This window comes from Pongo abelii, chromosome 2 (genome assembly GCF_028885655.2).
Source record: "Pongo abelii isolate AG06213 chromosome 2, NHGRI_mPonAbe1-v2.0_pri, whole genome shotgun sequence".
Lineage (NCBI taxonomy): Eukaryota > Metazoa > Chordata > Mammalia > Primates > Hominidae > Pongo > Pongo abelii.
In genome coordinates this window covers 160052350-160059215 of record NC_085928.1, presented here as the reverse complement: position 1 = coordinate 160059215, position 6866 = coordinate 160052350, and the positions used below count along the sequence as shown (strand labels likewise).

At 34.4% G+C, this 6866-nt stretch overlaps 1 protein-coding gene across 6 annotated transcripts in view; it reads right to left on the bottom strand.

Moving 5' to 3' along the window:
• Positions 1 to 6866, bottom strand: part of TSC22D2 (TSC22 domain family member 2) — a 55891-nt gene that overhangs the window by 21364 nt on the left and 27661 nt on the right. For 4 of the 6 annotated variants that reach the window (XR_008523346.2, XR_002914407.3, XR_008523347.2 and 1 more), the window contains one exon: positions 434 to 590. The exons of the other annotated variants lie outside the window; for them this stretch is intronic. The gene's annotated coding sequence lies outside the window, so the exon portion shown is untranslated. The remainder of the gene's footprint in view (positions 1 to 433; positions 591 to 6866) is intronic. 6 annotated transcript variants of the gene reach the window in all.

Sequence of the window (6866 nt, the reverse complement as noted above, 5' to 3'; positions counted from 1 at the left end):
ATTAAGAAATAAAATCCCCAAAGCAATAAAATTAAGCTATATGTTATTAAGAAAATGGATTTTTTTAAAGAAAAGATGAATATATTATTTCTCAAATATCTCCTGGTATAACACCTAAAAAGTATTTGGGTTCTTCACTATACTGTAGGCATCTACAGCAGATGCAATAGCAATATTTTAATAATCTTACTATAATACAGGATTTCACTTTCTTTTTTTAAACTGATGTATTTACTAAACACCACTGCAAAGATACGGCCTTCAGCCTCAAGAGACTTCGAAAGGCTTACATACTCCAAATATTTAAAATTCCAAGTTTTAACTTATATTTAATACTATACTCTTACACAATGTGCTCATTTTGTTCATAAATATTCATCTCAATACAATAACATCAGGTATAATACATAAAATCTAAGCCATTAAGTCTTACCAATTTATGACCTGATGACACTCTTGTGGACAACATTCAGTCCTTAGAAGCTAGAATAACCCTCCAACCATGTGAGGGCATCACAACTTTTAAACTTTCGGCTTTCGATCATTATTATGTCACATTCCTCCTCCGATGCTGAATTCTAAAAAAAATTCTAGCAAAGAGTTTAAGTAAATAAATGTTTTAATCAAATAGCCTTTAAAAATCTTTTATAGCAAAATTTTGTTTTACCATGATTATACAACTGATATTTTGTACTTTAAAAAATGAAAATAAATTTCATATCTGATCTGGAAAATTCAAACTTCAAATTTCAACATGGATTTTCAGGCCATCAGGATACTTGTTAGTAAAGAGTAGGGTGGAAATGGAACCAATTAAACGTTTAAGATCATGATCCAGAAATTATGATTTAACACCATAACCTGATACAGACAGCTTTATAGTCCTGTAGAAAGGCATTTGAATTATATTGTTTGGTCCACATCCATGTATATGAGTTTCTTATTTTATTTTATTTTATTTAATTAATTAATTTATTTATTTTGAGATGCAGTCCCGCTCTGTCACCCAGGCTGGAGTGCAGTGGCGCGATCTCAGCTCACTGCAACCTCCACCTCCTGGGTTCAAGCAATTCTCCTGCCTCAGCCTCCCGAGTAGGTGGGATTACAGGCGCGTACCACTCCGCCTGGCTAATTTTTTTTTTTTTTTTTTTTTGTATTTTTAGTAGAGACAGGGTTTCACTGTGTTAGCCAGGATGGTCTCGATCTCTGACCTCGTGATCTGCCTACTTCGGCCTCCCAAAATGCTGGGATTACAGGCATGAGCCACCATGCCTGGCTGAGTTTCTAGACTTATAGCATGGGTGGCTGGATCAGTAACAATCCATACCGATCATTTAAGTGCTTAAGACAGAATTCCATTTCTATATCTAAATCTTCACCTGTCTCTACTACCCCGATTTTGAAAACAGACAACATAATGGCAAGAATTAAAGTTTATTATGTGCTTTATGTAACCGACATAACAATGTATCCTATGCAGCAGTGGTCCCTATTGCTCACCTGTATATGGGCACGGAAGAAAACTGGAGGTAGGAAGATTTAATAATGGCAAAAATCACTTCATTAAAAATATCCTGTTAAATTTATTAAATTTTACCAGAAAGCTTTCAATTGGGCATCTATGTTAATCACTGAATAATATCATTAATAACATTTTCTGTCTGATAAGAATGTACATTTATATTTTTAGTTGCCAGTAACCCACAGAAAAGGAAACCCATAGATTTGTGGGCATAGTTTTGCCTAAATTAATCCCCTAAATAAAACACTATAAAGGGGCGGAAGGGATGGGGGAAAGAAAAGGGCCGTTACTGAGGATGACCAATACGCATAAAGCTATAGAAAACTGGAAGACAGCATTGTAAAGGAAACTCCGCAGCTATCTCAAAAGATACTTGACCCAAATGTACAGGTTGGGTCATGCTGTTACAGATTTTAACTTTCAATGGAACTTTTCTTTTACACATGGTCACTTAAGTCTCTCACATAGTCTGAAAAACTATTAGAATTTTTCCAATATAATCTTTCGAAATGTAATCTCACAACACATTTGACTTCAATATAAATCATACAACTTTATTTTGTCTTCTGTGAAAGCACAGCTTTATAATGTAATCACCTGGTGAAGGCAAAAATCCATATTTATGAGGATAAGTAGTCGTTTAAAGTTGTGGTCATTTCATTAATGTATTACCAAATGTTTTAAGAAAGTTTTAATAAAATTCTTATCTCCTATCAACCAAAAAACTGTAATTTTTTAAATCTTTTGAAGATTTACTTTTTATAGGACAAATATACAGTCATATTTAGTAAAGTAAATACTTCCTGAAATACTTATTTATAATGCTGGTAAATCTGCTTGTCTGCAAGGCTTTAATTTAAGGTCATTTAAAGGGCCGACTGCTTGACCCTTTGTTAAAGGGCCGACTGCTTGACCCTTTGTTAAAGGGCCTGCCAACAAAAAAGCCTTGTTATGGTAAATGCTTGGGAAGTCTTTTTGGAAGATACAATTAAACCAGTCATATGAAGCAGTTATTTTACTACGAAACTTACAAAAAAAAATTTTAAGGGTGTATACATTACACAAATGTATGGTTAAATCAGGACTTTAGAGCTGTATACATTTTAAAAGATACAAAACTTATATATCAAAATTTTCCTAAGCATATATTTTCAAAATTAGTTGTTACCAAGTACAGGGTCATATTTCAAGAGTTTAAATCATTAAATTCCAACATGTAGGACATCCTTATTAACAACCTGAAATGAAATTGGGTAACTAAAGTAGTTAACAGATGAACAGCGTTCAGATTAACCAGATACCCTTCAAAATTTAAAATTAGAATTCTTCCTAAAAATGAATATTTAATGAGAAAACTATACTATCAATCATAATCTTGAATCTCTGGCAAGACTGCTACCAAAACCAAATCCCAAATATTCCTTACAGTTATTTATCATTTCCTTTTGTGAGAAGGTGAAACTATATTAAAATAAAAAAACAGTGAAAGGGGAAGAAGGTAGATGATTTATAATTTCCAAGTAATTACTTGAAAATGGATATGCTAAATCAAACAGGTCTAAAAGAGTTCCTAAAGGAACTTGGTTTTTTAGTGAATGTGCTTATCTTAGTTTGATAGAAAATTTTGTTTTCAGATTTAAACCATATTTCCTTAAAAGATTCTGAAAATTCTATAAGACTATCCACTAATATAGCCAGATTTTCACCCTGCTGTTCAAAAAAGTTCACTACATTGTTTGGAGAAATCCTAGCCATGATAAACCAATGCTTGGTCAGAAATACTTATTTTTAAATGGAGAAAGGGGGGAAACAGAGCAACCCTTTATGTCCTCCAATAAATTACACAGAGTCATTCCATAGGTTATATATATTGAAAAAATAAGCTTTAAAATATCAAAGATAAATTTACTTTAAAAATTAGTACAAATGTACCTAAATAAAATAAAACTGCTAGGAAGACAGTATGTTCCAAAAAATTAACATATAAAAAGGCCGGATGCAGTGGCTCACACCTGTAATCCCAGCACTTTGGGATCCCACTGAGGTGGTCGATCACCTGAGGTCAGGAGTTCAAGACCAGCCTGACCAACATGGAGAAACCCCATCTCTACTAAAAAATACAAAAATTAGGCAGGCATGGTGGTGGGCGCTCGTAATCCCAGCTACTCGGGAGGCTGAGGTAGGAGAATCGCTTGAACCCGGGAGGCAAAGGTTGCAGTGAGCCGAGATTGCTCTATTGCACTCCAGCCTGGGTGACAGAGCAAGACTCCATCTCAAAATAAATAAATAAATAAAAAAGACACATATAAAAAGACACACAACACACAATGACAAGAAACTTCACATATCTGTGGTTGAGCCAAGATATAATTTAAGACACAATTAGCTATGCCAGAAACTAAATATATATATGTATACATATATAAGCATAGGTACATATATACACATACATATATAAGCATAAGTACATGTGTATGTACACATATATAAAGTGTTTGGTATGTTATGCATTATAGCAAATGCACCTATTGGTAGAAGAAACACCAAATACACAGCTTAAAGAATTTCATTAATATACCTTTGAAAAACAGCTCTAAGAAGATAGCCTATTGGTATTTTTAACATGTTTACTCTCAAATGATTTATACACTTGATCCTTTCAAAAGGAGTAGAAACAGCTTAGAAAGAAGGCAAAGGAAAAAGATATTGAAATTAAAGGTAGAGCTCCCTCTAAAAACGGAAAATCAAAGTAAGTGGAAGCCAGTTACATAATACTCAAATATATAAGGAACTGCATGCTTTGTTAACAGAAAGCTGAATATTTGGGTTGGACACAGTGGCTCACACCTGTAATCCCAGAACTTTGAGAGGTCAGGGCAGGGTGGATCACTTGAAGCCAGGAGTTTGAGACCAGCCTGGCCAGCGTGCTGAAACCCCGTCTTTATGAAAAATACAAAAATTAGCAGGGCGTGGTGGTGGCGCCTGTAGTCCCAGCTACTCGGGAAGCAAGAGAATCACTTAAACCCAGAAGGCAGAGGTTGCAGTGAGCCAACATTGTGCCACTGCACTCCAGCCTGGGTGACAGAGCAAGACTCTGACTCAAAAACAACAACAACAAAAACCCTCCTATTTTTTGACTCTGAGCTTAATAATAGCTAACATAAAAGAAATGGAACATTTATTTATATATTTATTTGAGACAGAGTCTCGCTCTGTGGCCCTGGAGTGCAGTGGTACAATCTCGGCTCCCTGCAACCTCTACCTTGTGGGTTCAAGCAATTCTTGTGCCTCAACCTCCCAAGTAGCTGGGATTACAGGCATGCGCCATCACACCCGGCTAATTTTTGTGTTTTTTGTAGAGATGAGGTTTTGCCATGTTGCCCAGGCTGGACTCAAACTCCTGAGCTCAAGCAATTGTCCACCTTGGCCTTCCAAAGTGCTGGGATTACAGGCATGAGCCACCGTGCTCGGGAGAAACAGAACTTGTAAAGAGACCGTAATATATTATGCTTTTTGAAGAGTTGATATCTCTTATTTCTTGAAACAAAAGTAGTTATGACTACTCTACAAAAATACATTTAGCAACATTTTCTGGACTAAGTACTATCTAAAATAAAAACAGCTACTGCAAATAAACGCAGAAATTTTCTGAAGACCAATGGTTAGCATCACTGTAAACAGGAGTGTTATCAGCCAGACATGCAACTCTTTTCCCTCCTTGTTCCCCTTCCAATACTGTGTAGGACTAGGGAAAATATACCTTCTTTATCACCAGGTAGATAGGTAGAAAGATGTTTCTGTCTTCTACGACAAAGGTTACATATATTCTGAACATCTTGCTATTGATAGAAAATACGTAGCTACTATGGATACCACCATTAGCATTGATACTGAAATTACAAATAAAATTCTCAACATGTGGCCACATAAATAGCTGGGGACACTGACAGCCATGTGCTCTGCATACATACTTTAACTTAGTGAAGACACCACTATTTTTGGGCCAAATATCACACAATTAAAAAGTGAAAAATACAATAGCACCTTCCAAATCTTTTAGTATTTATAACCAACAATCTTCAAACTTTGAAACAACTGGGAGATAAACTGGCATAAAAATGTTATTTGAGGATATTTACTAATGGATAAACATTCTAAATTATTATCACTTATTTACATTTATTTCTGTCAAATATGAAAAATACTTTAGAAGTAGCCAACTAAAGTTTAAACACAGGAGCTAATTTTTGGTAAGCTAAGGCATTTAAAAGCTCTGTATCAATCACAAAAATTTAATATATTCCCTGATTTAACTTGGAATATTACTATCAGCATGTTTATGCACACAAACAAAAAGAATGTCAGGTTAGAATACAAAGAGTCAGTCATTTCTTTCTTCTACCTCTGCCTACCACCCCAAATCTTAATAAAAATAAAAAACTAAAATAATTCCATTAATATTTCTTCCCAAAAGGTTTGCCCAACTGTGGATTTAAATACAACTGAAGAGGTGTGAATTTAAAATTTTAAATTGCTGAGGACTAGAATGGAAAAACAACAACAATGTCGAAACCCAAAAAGATGTTCTATGTTTATCCTGGTTCAACAATTCCAGGTTCCTTAAATTTCTTTCTTGTCTGAACAAGTTCAGTTATTTATTTATTTATTTATTTTAAAAAAGCTCTTCAATAGAATTTTAGATTCGGTAGAAAAAAATAGATCGAATTTGGCGAATTAGTTCACATGCACACACATACATACACTTTTCTGTTCTATTCAAAGCCTTGGTTTACTTAAAATCTATTTGGTGAAAAGAAAAAAAAAAGAATTGAATAAATGAATAAATAAATAATAAAGAGACCTTACCAGCTATTCCCACCTTTTTCAAAACTGTTTCTAAAATTTCACCTGAAAATAATTATCAAAACATCTCAAAATAGGCTGGGGTGACTTAGGTTGAGAAATTTATTAAATAACATATTAAATTTACTAAAGAGGAAGGTGGTAAACATATGAGCAGAAAGCATATATAATGGTGGGTGAGCAGTTAAGAAATAATTTCTCTTTGCCAATTCTGAAACCTGGTAATGTGCCGAAAATAGATGTCAGAATGTTTAGTGTCCCACTTCAGCTAGCCATAGAAAAGCTAAGAGAAGAGATGTTTAGGGTCCAGTGAAACACCACTTCGAATAATGAGATGTAGAGAAGAGATGTTTAGATGCAGATTTGTGGTTAAAAATCTCGCAGCAGACAAGCCACCTAACACAACTACCAGAATAAAACTAAGAGGATACAACAGTATATACAGGATAGCAATACATAATTTGCAAACCCAAGTGGTGAT